The sequence below is a fragment of the Sturnus vulgaris genome, chromosome 10 (assembly GCF_052056855.1).
Source record: "Sturnus vulgaris isolate bStuVul1 chromosome 10, bStuVul1.hap1, whole genome shotgun sequence".
NCBI lineage: Eukaryota > Metazoa > Chordata > Aves > Passeriformes > Sturnidae > Sturnus > Sturnus vulgaris.
In genome coordinates, this window is record NC_142252.1 from 23,417,446 (window position 1) to 23,442,774 (window position 25,329).

General features: G+C 41.2%; 1 long non-coding RNA gene across 1 annotated transcript; it reads right to left on the bottom strand.

Moving 5' to 3' along the window:
- Positions 1 to 16,366: 16,366 nt before the first annotated feature.
- Positions 16,367 to 25,015, bottom strand: LOC148222713 (uncharacterized). The gene is made up of 4 exons (XR_015805621.1): positions 24,846 to 25,015; positions 24,007 to 24,105; positions 16,768 to 16,827; positions 16,367 to 16,484 (listed from the first exon to the last, which is right to left on the bottom strand). It is a non-coding gene; the product is annotated as an uncharacterized LOC148222713 (long non-coding RNA).
- Between the last annotated feature and the right edge of the window lie 314 nt (positions 25,016 to 25,329).

Below are 25,329 nucleotides of genomic sequence, written 5' to 3' on the forward strand. Positions count from 1 at the left end.
TCCGTTCAAACAAAAACACACCAAAGGGAAAGGATGAAACCACCTGGAGCCAGAGAAACACCCGGAGCGGGCAGGGAACATTTGGGAGCAGTTTAACCCTCTCCCTGCAGGGCAGGTTCAGTCCTTGCTGTGCCTTAGGATGGATTTCACATCCTCAAGTGGATAAGCCCCAAAAAAAAACCACGCTGGAAAAAAGAGAAAAGCAACCAAAACCCCACATCAGGGTCTGTTAAGAGCAGTTTCACAAGGTTTGGGTGCCTAAAGAAAGAGGGAACTGACCTTGGAAAGGAAGATTTGCTACAAGTGCTGCTGGAGAAAAAAAAAAAAAAAATCAGGAGCGTATTCGTATCTATTCAGCTTTATTGCATCAGCCAGATGACAAATCTTTGAGCTGTTCTTTAAAAGATAAAGCTTGGAAAAAAAGGACAAAATTTAAGTATCCACTGCAATATTAAAAGTGAGGTAATTTTTAACATGGGAGCATCTCAGGAAATACAGGAAAACGAAAAGTGTTTGTGAATAAAACTCTCAATAATAATATTGAAGCATAATAAGAGAGTTAGTGAGTCATTGTGGGGATACAGACATTGAAGTGTCTCCTAAAATGAATCCAATTTTAAGAGCACAGGCTTCTGGAGATGTTTAGAAATCACATTTTGCATTTTACTCCTTGATAATGTTCAGATGTGAGCATAATAACCCAGCTCCCAGTGCTGTGCTCTCCCTTTTCATTTTACAGCCCCACTTAAGCACCATTTCTGGGAGCTGAGTGGAGTTTGATGCCTCCTCTGCAGAGATTATTGTCACAGCAATAATCCACGTCTTTCATTTGCAACACCAGCCCGTTGCTGATGAGGGAATAGAACCAAAAAAATAGCGTTTCTGGAGGGGCATTTTATTTTTCCATCAATTTGTGTTTGCTTTTAATTTCTCAGACATTTGTCAGGAGAGAAGATTGCTGAGGGGGGACAGGTTTTTCCTGTCTTGCAGGGGTTTCGAATGGGGTTGCTTTGAGTTCTGTAATTTTCACCCCATCCTTTGAATCATCACAGCCATAATTTGATGTCCAGAGTCACTCTGCTTTATTTTTACCTCATTTGACTTGAATTGGAGGTAAACCAACCTCCAAAACTACCAAGTTTGGCTTGAGTGCTGCCAGAAGAACAAACATTGGCATCACAGGAGCCCCAAGAAGGGTGAAAGGTCCTTTTAAACCAACAGGAGTCGTGTTCTGAACTAATTTTAGGACTTAAAACGAAATCTTGTCCTTTTGGGGCTTTTATTGCAGAGTAAGAGACCATTCAGAGAGAAAACGAGCCTAAGATCAACCAAATAAATTTATCAGAGGGAGAAGTTTTTGAGGTGGTGGAGTGTGTAAATATTCAGTGAAATTTTTCCAAGCTCCTTGAACGCTGACCTTGGGAATTCCAGGGAACCATCTGCTCCTGGAATGTGTAGAAGGTCGGGATCAGGGGGGATGAATCTGCTAAGGGCTGAATTCTTGGGGGAAGCAGAGCCAGGGAAACATGAGCAACAATTTCCCAGGCTGGAAATCTCTGGAGTTATCAGCACAGAGAGCAAGGGGAGGCTTTATGATGTGCAGGGCAGAGCTGATTGCAAAACTCACTTTAAATGGATGCTAAAACAGGGAGAGACTGAGCCTGGCTGGCACTCAAAATTTAAATAGAGCATAAAAAGCTGTTACTTTATTATTTCACGAGGAACTAAAGGAAAGTAATCAAGAATACTTGTACACAACTTATTGTAGTAAAAAAAAAAAAAAAGAGAGGGGCTGTAATTCAGATTTTGGAATCCAGCAGCTTTATGAACTAAAGCAGCAATAAATCCAAAAATAACAAAATGAAATAGAATTTAGGAAGCTATTTAAGGACAATTTGAATTAAACAGTGTATTAGAGAGCATTTGAGTGAATCTATGTATTTTTATATCGCTCTAGCTCGTGGTTGGGTATAAACAGCAGGGTAAAATAGGAAAGTTGAACTCCTGGAAATCACAATTACTGCATTTTATAATGGCAATTTATATTTACAGTGCTCACTGCTCAAAGCTGAAATTTTGGCAGCTCTGTCTCTTTGAAACCTGTTTACTACAAAGCACATTTCCTGAAGGTTTGCACTCACTCACTGTCCCATAACCATATCCCACATGGATGGCCCCAAGGCTTCCTCAGGACACAGAGTTTTCCCCAGATATTTTATATTCCTGCTTCTGGTTCAATTCAAAGCAGAAATATTTTTTATATTCATTATTATTTGTGATCTCACAGAAGAGGTGTAGAGTGGTTCAGTGAAAGGAATCATTTTCATTTCCTCCATTCCTGCAGGGATGTATGAGCTGGAATCTCAAGGTTCCTGGACTTTTAATCCCCACAAACAGGTGGATGAGAAAATCTCCATGGAATTGGGATTTAGAGAGACAGCAGGGGAAGGAATGCAGGGAAGGACAAAGCAGAGGGAGAGGGAATTTCAGTGGGCTCTGAACACCAGGATTGTTAGTTCTCAAAAGAAACAGATCAGAGAATCATTGAATTAAATTGAATTAAATTACAGTTAGAAAAGACCTCCAGGATCAAGCCTTTGACTGGTCACCACCCTGCCCTGAACCAGAATGAAAAGTTCCAACCTCTTGAACATTTCCAGGGATGGGGACTCCATCACTTCCCTGGGCAGCCTGTTCCAAAGCTTAACCACCCTTCCAGTGGAAAAAAATCTTCCTAATATCCTGAATTTCCCCTGACACAATGTGAGGCATTTCCCACTGGCCAGTCATTGGATTCCTGGGAGAAGAGGCTGAGCCCCTCCTCACCGCAACCTCCCCTCAGGGATAAATTTAGAATAGAATAGAATAGAAAACAGAATATAGAATAGAATAGAATAGAATAGAATAGAATAGAATAGAATAGAATAGAATAGAAAACAGAATACAGAATAGAATATAGAATAGAGAATAGAAAATAGAATAGAGAATAGAAAATAGAAAATAGAAAATAGAAAATAGAAAATAGAAAATAGAAAATAGAAAATAGAATAGAATAGAAAACAGAATATAGAATAGAATAGAATAGAATAGAATAGAATAGAATAGAATAGAATAGAATAGAATAGAATAGAATAGAATAGAATGTTTTTAAATTAATTTTTAATTAGTGAAAAAAAAATTATGAGGTTTACCTTAAGCATCAAGGTTTTCTCTTCCATGAGAATAAAAAGATTTATCAGAGCTGTTATTGAACTGAAATTGCAAAATGTCTTTAGGTAAAAGCTGTGTGTGCAGCTGACCCCAGGTCAGAGGTGACTTGGAACAGGAATGGCTGAGCAACTGTACAAACTCTATAAAAGCAGCAAAGCAAGGAGGGCGTCACCAGATCCCTGTTTCACTCCCACATTTTAACTGGGAAGCTTTCCAGAGGTAAACAGGCAGGAAGAGAGGGGGGGATGAGGATGTCTTGCACCTCTGGCAGCGCAGGGAAGGTGTGAGACATCAAAGCAAACTCTCCTCTGCTGGTGCTGGTGGCTGCCCACCCCTCGTTTGCCATCTGTAATTAGTGCCTGGAGGTGCCAGGCACTGAGGACTCTCGGCTGCAGCCTTTGTGAGAGACAGCAAAGACACAAAGAGATGCTTCTGCTCGGCCTCGATGGACTTGGGGCTTTGAAAGCGAACACAAGTGTTAAATACAGCGCTGTGAAGAGCCTGGGGAAAGGGGGAGGCCGAGCAGAGCTGGAGCCAAAGGGCTGAAAGAGACTCTGAGAAATTTCTTCTGCGCTTTGATTTCTTCCCCCTCCCTCTCTCAGCGTTTATTAACCTGTTCCTGCCTCCCAGAGCAGCCACATCTCGGGGGTTCTGGTGGCTCCCCACATCCATCATCTGCCCTGGGGCAGCTCTGCTCCTTCCCAGAGGGACCCAGCTGGAGCTCCAGGCTATCCCAAACCCCCTTTTCCACAGGGATCACTGCTGATCCCTCCCAGCCCGGGCAGGAGCTGTGTCCGTGGGTTTGACAGCTGCCAGCCCCGTGAGTGACACTGAAAGGAGCAAGCAGAATTGCCCCAAACGCTTCTGCACTTCTGGCTTTTACATCACATCATGGAACTCGCTGAAACCACAGCGACAGCAAATGTTTGTCACACACCACCAAAAAAAAAAAAAAAAAAAAAGAAAAAAAGAACCCTACAAAACCCAGAGAGAAGCCAACAGTTGTCAGATGAATTTCTCTCCCATTCCTCAGCCAGAGACTGTCTTAGAGCAATTCAAGGGCCACCAGGAGCCTCAGGTTGCTCTTTTCTCCAGCAATCTTATCTTTCATACCCAGATCTATCTTGTCTAAAGATTTAGAAGGAAAAATTTGCATGAAGCTTCCTCAATTTGTCAGCAAGATTCTTCCCTGTGAGTATTAAGTGTGTGTCATTCTCTGCTTTCGAGCTGTGAGAAAATAGAAATGGGAGGAGGGGGAAAAAAAATGAAATAAGGAGAAGAAAAATTTAGGATGAATAACAGGAGAAACTTCCATTTTCTAAGAGACAGATACAATAAGCTTTGAAATAACAAATTGGTGAAAACACCAGAAATAAACTATTCCTGCCCTGGCAGGAGATGAACTCGTGGCAGAGTAGCTTTTATCCATCTCCAACTTTAGATTGCACCAATAGAAGGAGAAGAGGGTATGGATATCAAAGGAAATTGCTTTGGGGAATTCAGGCTCATTGTTGGCTCTCTGTCCTCAGGGATGTGGTCATGAAATGGAAAACACCTCCTCGAGCTGCTATAATGGCAAAATGAAAGAGAAATTCCTATTTGGGAGGTAATGTTCGTGACAGAGGGGGAGACAATAACAGGAAAAAGTCAAGATTTTTCCCACCTAGAAATGGCCCTGGTGTGGCTGGGCCAGCAGGAACCTGGGGCTAGCAAGAAATCTTTGTTTTAGGAATAATTGCTACCTTTCAGCAGCACAGGGCTCCCATCAGTGGGAAGCCTGAAGAGAGAGATTTCTTCAAAGGAATCTTTAGCCTTGTGATGTCCCAGTGGCTTCAGAAAGGGAACTGAGGCTTCTCCAAAGAGAAGGATCCTCTCTAAGTGCCCCTGTGTCCATTAATCCCTTTCTGTTGAAGGGTTGGCATTAGAATAAAGGGATATTAATTTTATACAGAAAACCAAAACAAGGAGACTTCTAAGAGCTTACCTAGGGAAGGAAGAAAAAAATAAAAAAAAAAAAAGAAAAGAGTTCAGTTTTCCTGGAGGGGAAAAAATACACTGGTATTCTCCAAAATGCTGGAGAAATGCAGGAAATCGCTGAGGAGATGTTCTGAACATCTTTGGGGTGCTCTGTTTTCCCTCTCTGTCTCAGAGTTAGTTTGTACAGCCTGGGGACACATCTTAGTCAGGGGAGGACACGAATTTTCCCAGATTTCCAATAAAGTCTCACAACACCAACACCTTTCAGCACCAGCCAGGTCTCCTCGCTGTGTCAGCATGTTTTTCCATGTCCGTGTTCCCGGGGAAACAGATCCCGAAGTGGCAGAACAGCAGGAACAACCTTTCCTGCAAAAACAAAACCAAGAAAAACGTCGCTTTCCTTCACGATTTTAAGGACCAGAGCTCCCACAGAGGTGGTGCAGACAACAGGAGCTTCAAACGGAATTTCCCAAAGCCAGAAACGTCCAAGTTAAAGAGCTCAGCAGAGGGGAAATGTATTTTTAGCGCTTTGCAGATGGATCATTTCATTTTAGAATATCCCCTTCTGAAACGTGGCTGAGATTTCTCCTCAGAAGCGAAGTCACTTGGGCATCCAGGGAATTTCACATCAATAAAACAAGTCGTGCCTCTCCTGCAACTTTTATGACTACAACCATCTCCTTTCCCCTTCTTCTTTATTCCTTTCTGCTCCTCCAGCCACCTCAGCTCGATCATTGCTTAAGGAAGAAGGGAAAAAAAATGAAGATTATTGAGGTCTGAGCTCCAAAAAACTGCTCCTCCAATATTCCTGCTACTGGGATCTCCACCCCTCCAAAAATATTCTTTGGATGAAATCTAAGGGTCAATTTTTTTTGCTCTGGTCTTTGCAAAAAGCATCCAAAATCATGGGAAAAGTGGATTTCAGGCAGCAGGAATCAGGAGTTGGAGTGTCCTTCCCAAAAGCAGGATTCTGAGCACTGTGAAAACCTGGTGCTCCCCCTTGGACATGGGGAGTTGTGCAGATGTGTTGTGAAAATTCTGCTCTTTTTAATTCGTTTTTAAAGGATTTTAGTTCATGCATTAAAATGAAAATTCTCCTGTGGCAGCAGCATTTACAGATTTGTTTTCCTGTTTGTTTTGAACTTTCCTTTATATCAGCAAACCCCCAACTTCTGAAGGAAAACATTTACAGCAGAGCAACAACTGGAAAACCCATTTGATTTAAAATAGGTGATAATTATTATTAATTTTATTATTGTGATTCAGACTTCTAACCAATTCAGCACCTCCCAACACTGAATTTCCTGTTTTCCAAGCCCACAAGGATCCAACCTGCAGCTCATATCCCAGGTGCTCGTTCTGTTTGATGAGTTTTACACATCCCCAAATTGAAGCCAAGGCTGAAACCCAATGGTTTTTTTTTTTCCAATCCTGGTGCCTGTGGAGCTGAACTTTTCCATGAACATCATCCCGAATGGAAATCCCATATTTTAAGGTGCTATATATTTATATAAATAGGGAAATATTAAAAACAAATTTGTCCAGCACGTTAAAATCCTGCTCTTAGCAGCCAGAGGTAATCAGTTTGTCATTCCACAAAAAGCCAATGTGCCTGGAATGAGGCAGCTTTTCCATCCCCTCCTTTTCCCAGATCAAAAACCATCCTGGGATCATGCAGGAAATCTCCTGCTGCAAGTGATGGGATTCTTCCAAGCATTACACAGCATTTCAAAAAGCATTAAACTCTTACCCTCCCATTTTTAGTTCTTACACGTTTCATCAAAATCCTGATTTAGAGCGAAGCAGTGAACAACAGGGTTCTAACAAAAGGAAGTTTTCAAAAATGGGTGGTGAAAAACCCAAAGTATGAGATATAAACCACAAAAAGTGTGAAACATTGATTGTATTTGAAAACTATGGAGCAATGAGGCAGTGATTTACAATTAAATACCACATTTAGCATGCAGGGTGTTCAGAATACAACTCAATAATAGAATTCATTAATAACTCAATAATAGAATAACCAATATTCCAGGGAAATTAATGTTAATATTTAGCCTGTTTATTAATAGCTAAAAATGAAGCTGCTGTAAATTGTCACCGTGGCAGTCAGTAATGATGCATTACTCTTATTATTTCCCACTTTAAAATTCATTTTTTTGTGCATTGTACCTGAAGTTCCCAGAGGCACAGTTTTGTCCTCAAATATATGGGCAGAAATTTCTGGCAAAATAAACCAAACTAAACAAATAACCAAGGAAAGCCACCAATCTTTGCTGTGCTCTGAATTCACACTCTGCACTGATTTGTTTTAGGAAGAAATTCTTTCCAGAGCTGTTCATCATTTCCATGTGAAACAATTATTCAAAATAATTCTCTTTCTGCTCTCCTACCTCCCAAAGCCTCGCTGGGCCCAAATTGGGGATGAAATTCCCAAAAAGTCCTTTGGAAAGCATTTTATTAAAGGGTTTAAATCTCTGTTCCCGTTTTATATCCTCACAACTGTCACAAAGAGATTTTACTCATTTTACTGGAACCTGCCCAGGGCTGTTTTACCTCACACAATGGGAATTATAAAGGTTGGAAAAGCCCTCTAAGATCACCCAGAGAACCAAAATGCCAACCCCTGTCCCCAAAACATTCCCAAAATTTTTCAATCCCTCCAGGGATGGGGATTCCATCTCTGCCAGGGCTTGAGGAATTTTTCTTGGAAAAAAAGAAAAAAAAAAAGAAAAAAAAAAAAAAAAAAAAAAAAGAAAAAAAAAAAATTCCTGCAGGATTTTTTTTTTTCCTGAAATTCAATCTAAACCTCTCCACGTGGGAATCTTTGCTCCCCACAGCTTGTGGCAGCTGGGATATTTGTGGAGTTTGGTGTGGAATCCTTGTTTTGGTCTGAGAGGAGCAACTGTTGATTTTTGCAGTCATTTGCCAGCCCTGTTTCTCCGTGTGGATGTTTCACAAATCCCAATTCCTGCAGCTCTCCCTGCCCACTCCCATCCAAACGTTGCAAACATTGACTCATCCATCCCAGTGAGGCCTCAGAGAAATCCCATCAAACATCCCACTGAGCTAAAGCCTGAACTGGGAGAAAATTCACACCCAATTTTTATTCCCGACCACGGAATAAAAATGATTCCAAAATAATAAAAATAATAAAATAAATTATTTAGAATTACACTCTCAGTAATACTGAAATGATTCCCGAGGCAAACAGAGTTTTCCTAATTTAGTTTTTTGTCTGTTTGTTTTTGAGGGGGCAAGGAGGGATTTAGTTTTGGATTTAGCTTTTCTACACCTGGTGTTTGCATCTTTGCTAAATTATTAACTTCTCATGGTTTGTTCTAATTTTTCCCTGAATTTTGGAGATTAATTGTCCTCTTAAGCTCCCAAAAGTGGGAATTAAAAGCACAGGTGCAGAACTGAAGGAAATAGAATATAATTTACAGGGATCCACTGCAAATTTCAAGATATCCTTTGTGTCCATTTAATAAATGGGAATTTCAGGAAATCATCCTCTTTGAAACAAGCAGGGCAATCACCTCTCCTCCTATTCCTTTGCTGCCACAAACAATTTTGTATTAAAAAATAATTTGAATTTCACACCCTGGGCATTGTGGAATAGAAAGGATCCAAGTGCTCATTCCCAGATCACCTGGTGCCCTTCAGCTGAGACTTGGGAAAATCAGGCACGAGGCTGCCCTGCCACATTTCCTGCAGCTCCTGGGAATTCAAACCTTTCCTCTTGCATTGCTGGTTTTACATTTTGTGCAGCTGTACATTTATTCCTTAGGCAGGAACTGAAATGGAAGCTGAAAAGAGAATTTTTGGCCTCTAGACTGATTCATTCCATCAAAACATAAAAACCACGGGCTGCAGCTAACAGGGGAAATACCTGTAATGACCAAAATGAGAAAGTTCCACACCATGAGATTCTGGGTGCAAAATGCTCAAAGTGGAGTAAATCCTAAATTGAATTTAGTACAGAGACATTAAGTTGAATAAAAGCTGCCAACAAGAGCACTTTTCCCATTATTATGTTGTGTCCTGAAATTACATGAAATGAAAAAATACAAGGATATCAAGAAATACAATTTAAAAGCTAATATTAACTGAAAGTCTGGCTTATTTTGCTTGATCCAAAATAAAATTTGAAGAGCTGACTGTAAGGATAAACACAATTAATTATTTCAGCCACTAGGAATGAAAACTTTACCTTTGCTTTTAATTTAAGCTTCTTCCTGCCCCAGTCCTCTCCTCTCCAGTCTTTTCTTTCCAAGGTGAAAGAGTTTTTTATGGATATCCAGTTATTCCCAAATCCAGGTCCTGTGGGACAGAGGCCTCGTGGTGCCAGGACTGAGCAGAACAAAGAATTATGGAACAAAGGAACACAAAATTTGGGGAAGGTTGGGATCACAGCTGAGGCAAAACATGCAGGGAAGAGAAACTTCCAAGGAATTTTTTTTTTTTTTAGGTGTATGTGGGGGTCACAGCAACCTCAAAACATAAACCAACAACCAGAAAAAGAAACCAAAGGAATTTATTTGATATATGACAGCTCTTGTTTTGTCACAGCACAACAATTCCTTGCCTCTTCCTGATAAAAACCTCCAAAGAGAGAAAAGCACACGCAACAACTGTCCTGAAAAGAAAAGTGGATTTGTGTTTAACACAAGTTTCTCAGAGTTCCAGACCACTGGTGTCAGTCAGAGCACGATCCCCGGCCCACAGGTGATTCCCCTGCCTTGGCCCTGGCACCTTGTGCTCACCTGTGTGTGCAGCAGCCTCACCTGCCTGCGGTGCCACCCCAAAAACCCACCCTGCCCTTCACCAAGGGGCTGCATTCGAGATGTCTGAAGCAGCTGGGCTGAGCCCCCCACGTTTTTCCACGAGTTTCTGCAGCAGGAATCCCAATTCCAAGGACCTGCTCAAATTCTGTTCAAATAAACCCCTGGGTGATTCCTCTGCAGTCATTTCCCTCCTTTCCACCCCATCCCTCGCTGCCTTCTGCACAGGGGGAAGCAGTCAGGATCCAAACTTTGCATTTTTATTGCCACAAACGCTTTTTTTCCCCCTTTGCTGAGAGTGTCATTCCAGCACTCCCAGCCCCCTGCAGTTGGCAATATCCACCTTTTCCAATCAGGGCAAACAATCATTTGTACAGGGCATGGCTCCTGTACAAATAACCAAGCACAGCTCCGAAGATAATGATGTTTTTCCTCTTGCCATTTCTCACCTGGTGTGAAGGTGAGCGTGTAAACCAGATGTTTCAGGCCAAAAAAAAAAAAAAAAAAAAAAAAGCAAATTTTTAAACTCATGACCCAGCAAAAGTCTCTTCTGGGTGTCTCAGGAGCTGGAGGAACATCCTGCAAACAGAACATCAGACAAGAAAACAGGGCACTGCTCACTTAATATTATTATTATTATTTATTAATACCTATGCAAGATTCACAAGTGTTTCTCCATCTATTCAAAAGAACAACTCGAACTGCTCCATACTTTTATTTTTTCCGTAATTCAGGCATGCAGTAAAATTCAGTTTGGTTTTGGGAATCGAGGAGGGGAGAAGGCAAAGAGACAAAAAGGCATTTTTAATGTGTTATTTATGCAAATACACCGGGCTGAGCAGTAGATCCAGTGCTCCCAGACAATGCCTGATTCTTGCTGTGAGAATGGAGGGAAAAATGCTGGGAAATTCTTGTTCATCCCTCCCTCAGCTGCAAGGCAGATCAAAGCAATTCACCAAAGGAATGATCCCTGAGCCCCGCTAAAATAAATGGGATTTTTACATGGAAGTGTTTAAAGGAAAAACACAGTCTGTTAAAGGATTGGGGAAATCTCTTCCAGTGTGCTCTGGGATCAGAAAAAAAAGATTAAAATCCTCTCAGGACAGGGACAGGGACAGCGAGTCCAGCACGAGCCCTGGAGGCTCTGATTTGTGCTTGGACAATGATTCCTTTCTCTTTTTTTTTTTGTTTTTCCCAGCACAGTTCTGCCCCTTGTTTAGGCCACTTAAAGAATTTGATTCTATTTCTCCAGGATATTTTAAAGAATGGAAGCAATTTTCAGCAATAATATTAAATTCAGTTCAGGATTTGAAGGGTTTATCGTTTCAGCTCTTAATCATACAAGACTAAACACAAATCAAACTTGTAAAATATATTTATATTTATATTTATATTTATATTTATATTTATATTTATATTTATATTTATATTTATATTTATATATTTATATTATTACTACAAATATGTATATGTATATGTATATGTATATGTATATGTATATGTATATGTATATGTATATTATTTATATTTATACTTATAGTATTTATATTTATATTTATATTTATACTTATATTTATATTATTTATATTTATATTTAATTTATATTTAATTTATATTTATATCTATCTCTATATTTATATTATTATTAATAATAATATTTATATTTATATTATTATTTATATTATTTTTATATTATTTTTATATTCATATTTATATATATAAACACATCTAAAATTTGTATCTTAAATCACTGGGTTTCTCACCAGGTGAGAAATCAGTTTGGAGGTTAAAAGCTTTAAGGAATTGTGGTGGCCACCATCCAATGTGTCCAGGAGAGTTCATGGATTTACAGGAGCTAAAGCAGAAGTTGGCCCTGAAGAATAATAATTTTTTATGATTGCCATCATTTACTTACAGAATTATTTGCTCAAGATTACACAAATATGTGCAATCAAAAAGGGAGGTGGCCACGAAGGAAATCTGTGGAAATAACAATAGATGCAATTTAAAATCCCTAATGAATAGGTGATTATGAAGGAAATCTGTGGAAATAACAATAGGTGCAATTTAAAATCCCTAATAAATATTATTTGTACTTCCTAGGAAAAACAACTCCACCCCAGCAGCAGGTAGAACCCAATTAACAGTAAAATTCTGTTTAAAGAAGTTTCTAAAGCAAAATAAAAGGTTCCAAGAGATAAGCAGCTTAATAAAAAATTAAGTACTTAATAAAAAATCTGAGTTTTGCATGATGGGGGGAAGGCAAAGACTCTGCTGGTGGTGCCAGAGGACGAGCAGAGGTTGTCACTGATTTCCTGATTTACAGAAATTGCAGCCCCAGCTCGAGCTTTGTCCATCCTGATCTCCAGTGGCAATTGGAGAGGATTCTGAAAGGCTCCATCAGCCTTGATCTCACTCTCATGATGTGATCTGATACTCACAAAGGTCCAATTCTTGTCTGCAATGTCAAACCCACTGAGAATTGACCTCAAAGTTGTGCAGACTGGGCCGTGGGTATTTTATTTAATTGCAGAAAATAATCAGAGAGCCAAATGTCAGAAGGGAGCCTTGGCAGGAATGAGAGGAAGAATAAGTTTTACCCATCATTTTAATACCTTTTTTTTTTTTTTTTTTTCTGTCTAAATCCTAACTGCATTCAAAGCACTTATTCTTTTAGGGCTTCAGGAAATTTCTGAGCACAGAAGACAAGAAATGTGCCTTAATTTTCAAGAAACACGAGGCTACAGAGGAGATTATATCCTTTATTTTCTAGAATGATGTCTCAATTCCAGACATACAGTTTAGCAAATCTTCCAGAAATTCTGTCCCCTATTCTCTGATTTCTGATTTTATCCAAATGGGGCAGGGAACAGTTTCCCAATCATTAAACCACACCAAAACTCGAGGCTTTAAGTTCTGTTTTCCACCCCTCAGAGCAGATGAAGTGTTGTCTCACTTCTCTGGCCCCAGAAAAGGGGTGATGAGCTGAACCCAAACATCTTTGATCAGCCGAGTCCTGGCAGCTGCAACAACAAAGGTTATTTAGGAGCATGTGACAGTAACAGCAATAGTGGGACAATAAAATTCAGTTTTTGGTCAGGTGTGCTCCTGCCATGGGCTGGATGAATGACTGACACGTGAAAGGGTCAAAATGCTTCTTTTTATGCAGTTCAATATTTGCCTTCACCCTTTAGGCTCCTGTCCCTCAGCCTGCTGGTGTCCCAGATGTGAGGGACAAGCCCTCAGGGTCCCTGCTTTCCTGCCGTGGGTCCAGGGTCACAGGAACACAATCAGGAATCTTTATTTTAAAGGAGCATTTCAAAGACAACGTGCACGGAACTGGAAAATGCAGAGGAGAGCTTTATGCTTTCCTCTGGTTCTGCTGCCTTGCTGACTGCATTTATTGCCATTTTCAAGAGTTTATGAAGCCAGAGAGCACAAAAACAAAAAAAGAAATTCAGGGCATCAGTTGTGACCATTCCCAAGCCCCCCTGAAAGCCCAGACAGATTTGCTCCCGAGTTCAGGAGCATCACACTCTGCTAAATATAACTGGGGGAGTTGATTTAGCTGGGAGGAGACACCACAATGGAATTTCTTCCACAATTTTACATCCCTCCCTAAACACAGGATGTGTTTGAATGGCAACTCAGAGATTCAGTGGAATAAATCAGATTAATCCCTTTGGAAAGGCATCTCAAGAGCAAAGACTCTCAGGGTTTTTTTTTTTTATGTCGTGGATATCTTAGAGATTGGATGGGAAAGGGGCAGGTGAAACTTGGCTTGTCATTATTTCATTGTGTATATTAAATTTTCAAGTCCTCCAAGGTGATAAAAGATTTGCTCCATTACACAATTTAAACCCTCTGATTCCATTCCCCACTCAGAGCCCTCCAGACAAAGTCATATTCCCAAGGGATCTGCTGGGATACAGGACAATACCACCCAAATTTTTAATGCATTGATTGAAATTGGAATTTGGTTGGAAAAAAAACCAGGAGACAAAAGGCCAAGGAGAACTTAATCAGTGGCAGAAGTTTTAGTGTATATCCATTTCCTTTCTCTCATTCAAAAATCAGGTGAGTCTGAAAAAAATGAACAAAGCCACCAAGAGAAAACTCCACATCACGATCAAGTCTGTATAACAGCTGCTCCCTTAGGAAAAATGTGTAAAACGACCCAAAATTCCACCAAAATTAAAGAATATTCACTCAACCCAAAATTACAACAAAATGATCTGAACAAGAGCTGTCACTGAGAAACCAGTGCATGAAATGTAGCTTTTCCTGACGCTGACAGAAAAACTTTGGGGTTTGAAAAAACTTCTTGTCTACATTTCTAAAGAGCACGGTGGCATTTTCCATATTTGCTTTACCAAGTCTCTAGGGAGGGCTCGGGATGAAGCACAAAAACTTTGAGAGGAGACTGAAAATAGCAGCTGAAGGCACTGTCAGATCTCAGCTCGCTGTGTCTCAGCAAAGCATTTTTCTCTTCAAGTTGAAATCTGATTTCTTTCAAGGGCTGATCTTAAATAGCGACGCTCAACCCCAAGCACTCCAAGAAATGGCTTTGGAAAAAGGCAATTTTTATGTGCAGTGTGAGAAATTACAGCTCTGAAAGAGAGAAAATAGCCAGACACGAGGCAGGACTCGGTGGTTGTTCTGTCTGGAAGCCAGCTAAGCAAAAGCACCAGAATTGTCCACAGGAGCTGCTCAGGAGCCTTCAGAAGCCCTGGGATCTCCTTTTCCATTATTGCCAGCTCAGGATCAGCTCCCATGCCTGGATTAAAGAGAAGGAATTGATGCAACAGCTCAAGAAATGTGATCTTTGCTTTCTCATCCAAATAAACATGTTTTTTTTTTTTGTTTTAAAGATATGATAAATTGGGTCAAAAATACCCACACCTGCATCAGGTGCCTCCACAGAGGAGCTTGGTCCAATGGGGATCTCTCCTCAAGATTGAGCTGGAGAGGTGAGATGAAATATCAGGGAAAATTTCTGCATTACAAAATACCCATCCCTGGAATTGTTCAGGGTGAGGCTCTTGGGGGCAGAGTTTGGGGCTGAGCTGAGCCCATGGTTGAGCTTGGCTTCAGAGCCCTTTTCCAACCTTTCATGAGTTGTGTTCCAAAAAAAAAACCCTGGTGCAGGTGGAAGTCACGGGCAGGAGGTTGAGGCAGCTCCTGGAAGAGATGGGTGAGACCAGAAAATGAGGAAAGAGGAGCCCTCTCCTGACTCTCTGTGATCCCAAGAAGATTTGCTGCTTCAAGATTCAAGGCTGGGTTTTAGACACTGGGATTTCAAATCTGGGAAATTTCCCTCGAGTCAATTCTCCTTCTGCTGATTCCTAAAATACAGAAAACAACAAGGACAAGAACCTTCCCTTCTTTGTACCACAGACACCACTAAAATAATTTTTTTTTTAGTTGTTTCAGATTTCAACAGCTCCTCTCAGAGATTCCCAAATTCCCAAATAATAATTGAGGTATTATACCCTTCCTCTCATTTAAAGCCACTTAAATCCTTTGTTTGTTTTTTTCCAAGCAGCACTAAAATAGGCAAAAAATCCTTGTTTGGTTTTGTACCCAGCACTGTCAAATCATTTTTTCCTTTCCAAATCCATTAACTCTTTGCTAACCTTAATAATTCTGCCCGTTTTAAATTGGATTTTGCTACCATTTCTTGTAATTCCTGTAGGTCAAGCCAACAACTTTTCCTTTTCAGCCAAGAAAACCTGAATTAATTTATAAAGCCTGCCTCTTCTTCTTTTTGCCCTTGAATAATTTTATAAAATCTGCCTCTTTTTGCTCCCAAATCTTATAAAATCTCTCTTTTTTTTTCCTCCTATTGTTTAACACTTCCCTTAACTCATTAAAAACCCATTTCAACCCAGTCATCCTGGAACAAAACTGGAGGCTGAGAAACCTTCACGGTGCAGAAAAAAATGATCCCTTCATGCCAAACTTGTTCTGTCTTTCAGCAGTTTGGGAATCAATAATGTTCTTTAACCACCTCTGACACTTAGCAGGGCACAACTGAAAGCTTGGCTGAATACAACAAATCAATGAGGCAGAACGAAAGGAAAAACAGATTTTCAAGTGTTCCAAACACGCTTTTGGTACAGAAAAACCATTCAAGAATAATGGCTTTTGTTTTTTATAATCAACCCAAATGGATATTTAAGGAGAGCTGAAGCACATATTAATATTTTCTGTGAGTAATTCGAAATAAATGGCTTTTAATATGAAAAAGATGAAATATTGCTGGGATTGCTTGGACGATTTTCTTCTTCAGTTCCTCTTTTTTGGTTGTTTGTTTGTTTGTTTTTTTAGGTATTCCAATATTTATATTTTTTAACCTTTCCTTCATTATCATCAATGAAAAAGATATTAATTACCTGTCCAGGTCAAGGTTTAATTGACTTAAATGAGGCTTTACCTCAGTTCTCTGTGGCTGGCAGCACATTCCACATGAATTTTCCATGTTTTACCTGGAGTTGGCTTGAAAACGTGGAGCTGAAAATGAAAACATGCAGAGAAAATTATTGTACAAAAAATGTAATCCTGATCTGGTGAATGGAGCAGATTCTCTGCTCAGAATTACTAATAATGGGAATAATTCTAATAATGAGAGTAGAAGAATAATAAAATAATAATGAAAAATAGGAACAGTGATTTATAAAATTCAATATAATAATGGTAATAGTAATAATGGTAATAATAATTTTTAAAACAACAGCATTGAGTCCAAATAAAACCCACCAGCATTTTTTTATAGAGCTTGATTTGTGCCACTCACCAAATTAATCCCATTTTCCCTGGTCTCTTGTGGTACTTCCCAAGCCTGGAGCCTCCAAACCTGTAGGAAAAACAGGAACACTTTAAAACCAGCCAAAAACTGTCATTTAGGATGTTAGAGTCCCTGAAATTTATTCAGCCACACAAAGTACCTATAAAATAAACATGAAATGAGGAGAAGACAATTTCCCTGCTATTCCTCCATGGATTCTCTTGGCCTTTTCAACTTTCAGTGTTTTAAAAGAGGCATTTTTCCATCTCAGAGTAGCCAGAAGTTTGGATAAATCCCTTCTGTTTGCTCCTTCTTCCCCAGTTGCTTTAAGGCTAAGACTGAGCCTAATTATCTCTCAAAACACAGGTCAGAGTTTGGGGTTGAAAATCTGAAATATCCTATAAAAAACTTGCATGCTGTGATTAGAAAGCACTTGTGAAATTAGGATTTTCACTGAGAATCTTTTCCTCTGAGCCAGCAGATGCTGAAAGTCCTTGAGAGCAGAATTTGATGAAGAAAAGCAGCTTAATTGTAAAGCTGCCTTTGCAAAACAAGCATCACTTCCCAGGCCAGGGATATTGCCAAAAGCTTCCAGAGGTAAAATAAAAAACCAGGCTGGAGGCAAACAAAACTCTCTATATTTTTTACTTAATAGTTGTAAGGTTTTTTTTTTACCACATCCCTCACACAGAGGGGAGTGAAATTACTTTCCAGAAGAGAGAAAGGAGTTTACAGCCCAATAAAACCAGATTAAAAAAAGCTAAACTAGCAATAGAAGCTGCAGAAAGAAGTTTAACACAGGCACACACACTCACAAATCCAAGATGGACAGACAAGGCAAAGCCTTCCAGGAATATTATGGGAGAAGTTCAGCACTTCCATGCCACAGATCCCATAAATCTTACAGGGTCACAAACCCTGTAAATCTTGTTTTAATAGAATGAGTATTTATGGACTTTGGGAAAGCTTTATCCAAACTTTTATCCATTCCCTGAACATCCGAGCAAGCAGCACTTGCACAGGTGTTAAAGCTAAATTCCCATCTCACCTGGATTAATGGATAATTTTTTTTATTTTTTTTTTTTAATGGGAGAGCAGCATCCAGGCTTTCCTGCTCCTGGAAAAGGAGGAGCTGTTGAGATAAGGCAAATTACACCAGATAAAAGTCCCTCAATCAGGGCAGTGCTGAGCTAGAAAACCTGACAAACACAATCTCAGCACCAGGATGCCAAAATATCCAGCAGAAAGTTGGTGAAATTTGGAAATTGGGGGATAATCAGAAAGGAAAAGTGAATTCATGTGCTGCAGGAAGTGCTGAGATGGGCGTGGGTTTGCTGACAAAGGAGGAAATGTCTGGATATCAAATTCAGCATCAGAGGCCTCGTGGAGCAGCTCAGAGTTTGATCAGGAGTGTGGGAGGAATGGGAGGAGAAATGGGAAAGATCCAACACGGATACAGACCCCGAGCAGCCGGGAGGACACTGGGAATTACTGGCATGTAATGCCAGTCATGCAGCAGAAATTCACATTATAATCATACTCCAGGGAAACTTTCTCATGCAGCCACACCATCCTCATTCCCCTCTGGCCAGGATTCCCCTGCACTCTCTTCCCTCAGGAAAATCCCCCAGGAGAGCTCTGCTGAGGCTCTCCCCTCTCAGCCATGACCCATCACACCAACCCCAACGCTTTTACTGCAATAAGTGTGCAATTTTTTTAGAGCAATACAGTTTTCCAGAGCAATCCCCAACATCGTGAGTCCCAAAATACGAATTTCTGCAGGTGAGGAGGTGATATTCCTGCATATTTCTGATTCCCAGCTCCTTTCCAGCTCCCTGCTCTGCTGCTCTCATTAGCAGACACGTCCACGCCTCATTTCAGCCTTCACGCCACGCTTGTTCTTGAAGAGATCCTGCAGCATATGCTCAGCTGAACATTATGGACTGAAACCAGAGCTGGAGCCATTCCCAAATCCAAAATCCATTCCCAAATCCAAAATCCAGGCCTGACCAAGCTGTCTTGGGGGGAAAAGTCACTGCCCGTGGAGCTACAAAGGTAATTAAGTGGAGTGTCAGCTGGAGAGTCACTGCCCCACGAGCTGGGAGAGGACACTGGCACCTCCCTGAAATTAAAGAGAAAAAAAGAATCAACTCCAACAGGGGGAAAATTGTCCCAGGAATTCCTGGGATTTGCATCGGTGGTGCCAAAGGAAAGCACATCCACAGATGTGGGGTGAAATCGTTCCCACCTACTCAGAAATGGGAAGTGTTTAATGGGATTACAATTATGTCACTGTTAACGCCATTTAGATCTGTGTAAAACTCCCCACACTATTCCCATCTCACAGCTCTCAGGCCCAGGGTGGGATTTTTGGGGTGTCCTGTGCAGGGCCAGAACCTGGACTGGATGATCCTTGTGGGGCCCTTCCCACTCGGGATGCTCTGTGGTTCTTACTCAGGCAGTAGCTACTCCAATGTGCAGGATTACTCACTGGATACTCACTGGATACTCACAGCCACTGTCGACTCATTAATTAGAAATATTTTACACAATGAAACTCAGGTATTGTTTTCTATTGTCCTTCAAGCATTCAGTTATTAATTCCCCCTTTGCAGCCAACCATCAACAAATTGTTTGGTTTTTCTTTTTCTTTTTCGGATTAGGAACCTCAAGCTTGCCCTGTGAGGCCAATTAGCTGTTTGTAATTAATGACTTGTTGCTGCTTGTCAGAGCAATGCCCCTTGTCCTGAGAGGAGCACCTGGGTGCTCCCAGTGCTCTGCAGACACTTCCCTGCTCCTTCTGATGCTTTTCCAAACCTGGCACGGACACTGATACCATTCTCTGCCCTGGTAAAATTAGAATTCACGGTCTAGTTGTCAAAGGGAAAAATGGGAATCCGTGCAAAGACCTGTCACTGTGGGAATTCCCTGTGACTGGCACAGATGATAAGTGTTAATTAATGTTTGTTTCTGAAGGGATTGTCATGACTGGACCCTTTTCCTGTCAGCTGTGAGAGAAAACCCTTTGCACTCCTGACAGGGCACTCACAGACTTCAGCTCCTTCTTGGGCTCCTGGAGTCCTCAAGCTACGTCTTCAAGGAGAAATTATATATGAAAATTTTAAAATAAAGCAATTCAGTGTCTCTCTGTGAGAGGTATTGGCAGGGAAGCAGAATTCCCATGACCAGTCCAATGGGATGTGTAAGAGTTCCAAAGATGAAGGACATTGCAATTACAAAGATTGCTGATTGCAGCTAAAAGGGTCTGATCCCAACTGTCCAGCTGATTCCAAAATCCAGCTGAACTGCACGAGCAGAGAACCTGCCCAGGACCCTCTCAACAAATAACAGGGGGCCCCCCAAAAAATGCAGAAGGGCTGCTTTAACCACGGATATTAAATCTGAACAGGAAAACTCACCCTGCACCCTGCTGGATTAGCACACCTTCAATCCCTGCAGGGCCAAAATTCCAGCAGCAGGGAATTCAGAGCTAAAAAAGGTGAATCCGAGGAAAAATGAGGGAGAAATGCTCTGGGAAAGGGCCTGCACACTCTCCACAAGTTAATGTTGGAAGTGGACAATCCAAAATTCATGAGCAAAATTGGCAGAGAAGCCTTAAACCCACTGAAGACAAGAAGCAACAAAAATAACAAGATGCTGTCTTAACAAGATGCCCTTAAATAAAAGGATTTGTCATGGTAATAAAAAATATCAGCAAAAATAGATACAGCTTCAAACTGCAGCCAAAAGGAGCAATTCTCCCCCAGCAGAATGAGATCAAGGCAAGCTTGCAAGTAAAGACACACACAATGACTCTAAATGGCAAAGAGAACAACAAAATGAAGGAAAACAAGGAGATTAGCTCAGGAAAACAATAGGCAGGAAAATAAAACCAGATATAACAACCCTCTTGGGGAAAAGAATATAAAATCCAAACAAAAGGAAGAGCCTGGCAAAGTACAAACAAATGACAATGGATGGAAGAAAAATATAATTACGACAAAGGACTCAAAATGTTGAAATACTAGAGATTTAAATAACCACCCAGTCAATACCATTCCAAGAGAAGATGTTATTTTGCAGGAATAAATACAAGAGCAGAGCATGTTCCTCTCTCACAATATAAAAGTTATCCAGTTCCCGTGTCCTTTCCCAAACTTTGTGAGGAGATTTGAATGCATGGCTTTGTTCCCCAGACATCATCATTTGCTCTGGGTTCCCATCAATACCATTACTCACGAGGCTTTTGTGTTTTTTCCCAGCATTTTGTGAGTCAGCCAGGACAGGCCAGGGATAATTGACAGGAGTCACTCAGAAGGAACATTCCAGACTCAAAGCAGAGCAGGGAGAGGAGTGCAGACATTGTGTCCAAGCCCTTGAAATGACATCAGAGCAAGACTGACTTTGTATTGAGGAGCAGGTCATTGCTTTTTTGTCTGAAAAAACTGGGAGAGTTGGTTTCTTGGTGGGAAAGGCTGAGTTAAATCCATTATCTATTGAAATCGACAGGAAAAAAAAGGGCAGGTAGCATTTTTTGTGTTGATTTCAGACCTGTGAATCCCTTTCCAACACAGAAAGCCCCGTGGAAATGAGGTCTCTGTGTTGTATTAATTGTTGTAAAGAGCCAAACAAGAAGCTGAGTTCCAACAGAAACTTGAAAAAAAGTTTCTCCCTCACCCTAACCAAAAATATGGCTCATGAATTAGTGGAGGTGACCGAAAACAAATCATACTTTGTGCCAATCCTTATTTCTTCGGCAAAAACTGATTTTTCTTTCAATGCTAGATATTTTCATAGAATCGTAAAATCACAGAATTGGTATTTTTGGACAAGACCTTGAAGATCTTGAAGTTCCAACCATCATCCCAGCACCTCTGTGGTCACCACTAAACCATGCCCTCAAGTGCCACGTGCCCCTGGTTTTGGAATATATGCAGGGGTGGTGACTCCAGCATTCCCTGGACAATCTGATCCAGGGTTTTATAGCCCTTTCCACAGAGAATTTTTCCCTAGATTTCCATGGAAGTGGCTGCTACAAAGCCTGGAAGAGGATGTGCAATTGTTCCTTTCTGCAGCCACTTCAGCTCCTGCCACTCTCTGTGCAAATATTGGGATTTTCTGGATTTTCTGGATATTCCTACTGCTGGCTACAAAGGCATAAAGTGGAAGTATCCAAAATTTTAAGCGTTGGCAGGAGTTGAGATTAGGTTTAATAAATTAATAATAAAAATACCAACCTCCAAAAAAAAAAAGAATTCAGGGAGCAGGTGAAAACCTCTCTTGACTCTCTAGATAGTTTTGAATTTTGACTGTTATTTGGTGAATCCTTTATCCCCTTATTGGCCTTTGAATGAGGAAGGAGATGGAAAATTCCTGCCAGGAATGGGGTTCTGAGGGACACCCCAGCTGCCTCGTGTTTTAACTGTTAATCCTTGCTTACACTACACAATCATGGTTACTAGGCCAGGGGGTTTTTTGGTGTGTTTTGATCAGTTTTTTTTTCTCCTAAGTGGGTATCATTTAAAGAAACTCATAGGGCACGGGTTTTGTTGATATCCAACAAATCCATCTGTTTAAAATTCGGGAGTTATTTACTCCTCACTCACAGTTCTCTCTTCCCCCTTTGCAAAAGAGATAAAAAACATACAGAAAACTCTCCATTCTTCCTGGGTATTGACTGAGTGGGTTCTGTGTGGAGTAGATGCAGATTCCACGTGTGCACTCCACTGGGATTGTCTGTGTTCTGTTGCATGGTTAAAAATATATCAATTTTAAAAAGACCAACGCTTCTGAAAGTGGTTTAGGCCATAAAAAGAAATGCGCATTTATCAGAACTAAAATCAGGAAAGAGATAGGGAGGAGCTGGGCTGTCTTTGGAGTGACAGCAGCAATGGGAAAGCAGTGGCTGCAGAATTTCCAAACTGCATCAGGCATTCTCCATGCACTGGAAAAGCCTCAGGCACTTCTAAATATGCTGGGTTTATTCTGTCCCATGCTGGTCTCAGAGGCTGAGCTAAAATTAGCTTTTTTTTTTTTTTAGTTTAGTTTAGTTGTTCAGGCTCTCTCTCAGGTGTGGTGAGGACAGGTTTGCAGTAACTGAGTGTTTCAGGGTTTCAGCCTGCAGCAGATCCACGGGAACATCTCCCAGGCCACACAATTCTCTCCCTGCTCCCTTCCAGGGCAGACAGCCCTGGCTTAGTGCTCATCACTGCCATAACCTCAAGTCTCTCCTCTCCTGCTCTGCAGTTCCACAGAATCCATCCCCAGGTGGATTCTTTTTATCTCTAACGATTTTGTTGATGGCACCCAGTTCCTTGCAGCTCCCAACGACAGCAATTCCAAATATCTCCATTCCCGACCTCTTTTAAAGGTTGCCCAAAAGAAGGAAATTTAAAACCTGCTGGTTGACCTAATTGGGTACTGCCAGGTTGTGCCTCTGCTCCACCTCCCATGGCTCATTAAGCTACAGGGCATCATTTCCTGTTAATTAATAGGCTCAATTAAGAGTATTTCGAGCTGGGCCTCCTTTAACTGTGTTACAACCAAGCAAAACCCACTGACAGCCCCAGACAGATTTGGTGAAATCGTGATCATCAATTGAACATCCTCTATAAACTCTTCTTGTTTATGGGGATCTGCTTCTCACCCTGGGATTTCCTTACACAAAAAAAAAAAAACCAAACTAGCACAGAACTGCTTGGTCAGCACATGTCTGACCTCCCAAAGCACCAATTCCTCATTAAATTAACGAAGCAAGGAAACAGCCAGCCAAAAACTGGAAATGCAAACAGCTGAATAAATCCTAAAAGACTGCTAAGCAAACTACACTGAAGATTTACTTGGATGTGTGGTAATTTTGATGACCATGAGGGCTGAGTTGCTAAGTTGGGCTACCTTAATTTACTTGTTAGTGACAGCACTGAGCCAACCTTGAAAAACCAGACCCAACCAAAGAGCAGCTCCTTAAGCAGAGGTTTTACTTTCAGAGTGGGTTTGGGTATTCTTCTCTCTGCATGCACAGCCTTGACTCGTCTCCTTTCCCTGGTGCCCTCTTTCCTTTAATCCAAAGCCTGAGAGCTGTTGAGCCAGGCCTAAGAACAGGCTGCAATTAAACCCTGAGGATGCTCTATTCAAACACAATTCTTCGGGACAAAGAGGAGGCCGCCACATTCCAGGGACAACACTCTCCAGCACCAATTCCCGAGGGGAAATTACGAATCAGTGAATCAGTGCAAGAGCAGAACTCACTCTTTGCCATGGAAACAGGTGAGGGGACACTTCACAGAAGGAATTGTTTCAGTGGAGAGCCTGTGGAGAGGTTTCAAGAGCAGCAGCCTGGCTGGGAAGCTGAAGGTGAGAAAAGTGGCATATTTTGAATTAGTGCATGCAGCAGCAGAAGATGCCACCCCCCCCCGAGTAGCTCTTGTCTGAAGCACCCACAGATGCTCAGCCACGCCATTGTTTGCAGAAATCCGAGTGAGAGCTCATTTACTGAAACAAAACCCTCTGCTGAGGAATGGTGACTGTGGAGCTGTGAACAGCCTGATCCCAACAGGTTTTTATCCTTGGCTTCCCCCTGCCATCCCAACACGAGCTTTACAGGCAGAACAACCATCCCTGAGATCAGAAGTGTGTTCAACTGTCAGGAAAATGAATCCACAAACACCAGAGTTTATGTCCAAAAAGGAGCCAGAGGAGCCCTTTTTGCTTTATTCCGATAAAGGCAGAGGCCACGGGACATTCCCCTGGGATCTCTCAGTTGTTTGGAGGATGCAGCCTCCCTTTTTATCCCAATTTCCCATCTGCATTTCCCTCTCTCTTCCCCCATGGGCTGAGGTGCCTGAGAGGTCCAGACTTCCCAAACCCCTGACACCCGAGATTCCCCTCCAATGTACAACCCTCCCTTTGCATTTTTAATTCTCATAGAATTCACAGCTTTTCCCCCATTGCTTCTTTCATCCTTCAATATCCAATTTCATTTATCAGCAGCCCTACAGTTTGTTTGTAAAGGCAAATCTCTTTTTTCCATTCATCAAATCAGTGAAATCCATCCCATTGTTTCTTTTATCTCTCAGTGCTGGCCTTACCTACAAGCAGATCCACAGCTCGTTTGTAAAGACAAATTCAACATTCCTCTCACAAGGAACCTTCAGCTGCTCCCAGTCCATCCCACCGTGGTGTTCCTGAGATCCCTGCACCCACAGCCATCCCCAGCTGGAGCTGCTGGGCTCTGCCATCGATCCCTGACCGATGTCCCTGCACACAACACCTGGAGAAGGAAAGAGCATCCCTGGGATAATTCAATCTGCATAAAACACCTTTCCTGCAACTGCACTATTCCCACTCGTGGTTAATTATGATATTTCCAGCAATTTCTTCATTGATTTGAAGGAGGGTGTTGTGCATTTGGGGTTCTCAATCAATTCTTCTCCTCTCAGTACATTTAACTGCTGCAGAGTTTTCCACAGCTATTTTGTTCTTCACAGCTCCTTGAAAAACACCTCAGCCTCCAATTTATTTCCAGTCATTAAAGCAAAATCTTTCCAATGGACAATATGATTTATAAAGTGG